Raw genomic sequence first — 722 nt, 5'->3', positions numbered from 1 at the left:
GCCCCTACGCTCCGCTGTGAGCCCCTCCGACGACCCCCACCTCCCCCCTCCATCTCGTTGTCGTAACCGCCGTCCGCGTCCTCCCGTTGCCGCGCCCGGTGCCCCCGCTCCGCGCACGACCTGGCCGTGCCCTCGCGCGCGCACGTCCGCCCGAGGCGCGCCTCTGTCCCTACGTGTGTGCCGCACCACAGTCGCGCTCGCCCCCTTGCTGCCCGACGCACCTCGCCGTCGGCTACGACGCCCCGGCGCCTCCACTGGTCTGGGCGGGCGCCCAAACGGGCAGCCTCACCCGCGCCCGTAAACCCGCCTACCCGCGCGCCATCGCCGGCAGCACCCCCCACCAGGGGCTCTGTTGAGCGAGCCGGCCGAACCCTGTTGGATTAGTGGGGATAACCCCCAGATTAGTTTAAGGGCTAACCCCCCCTGTGGGTATGACTAGTGGGTCCGCCCCTGTTAGAACAAAAAAAAAGAATATAAAATGACTAAAGACAATTAATAATTAATTAATTTGAAAATTAATTAACTTAATTAGATATGTTAAATTAACCTGATTAACTCCGATTAGATAACCTAATAATTAATTAACTAATTAATTATGTTTAGTTAAACTGTGACTATGACAAGTGGGACCCACGTGTAAGATGAAGTTTGACCAGTCAACCCCTGTTGACTGCTGACGTCAGCATGACATCATGCTGATGTCATAATTCCATTTTTCGAAT

Source organism: Triticum aestivum, chromosome 4A, assembly GCF_018294505.1.
Source record: "Triticum aestivum cultivar Chinese Spring chromosome 4A, IWGSC CS RefSeq v2.1, whole genome shotgun sequence".
Taxonomy (NCBI): domain Eukaryota; kingdom Viridiplantae; phylum Streptophyta; class Magnoliopsida; order Poales; family Poaceae; genus Triticum; species Triticum aestivum.
The sequence above is the reverse complement of the archived record's forward strand: the minus strand, read 5'-3'. Positions refer to the sequence as shown.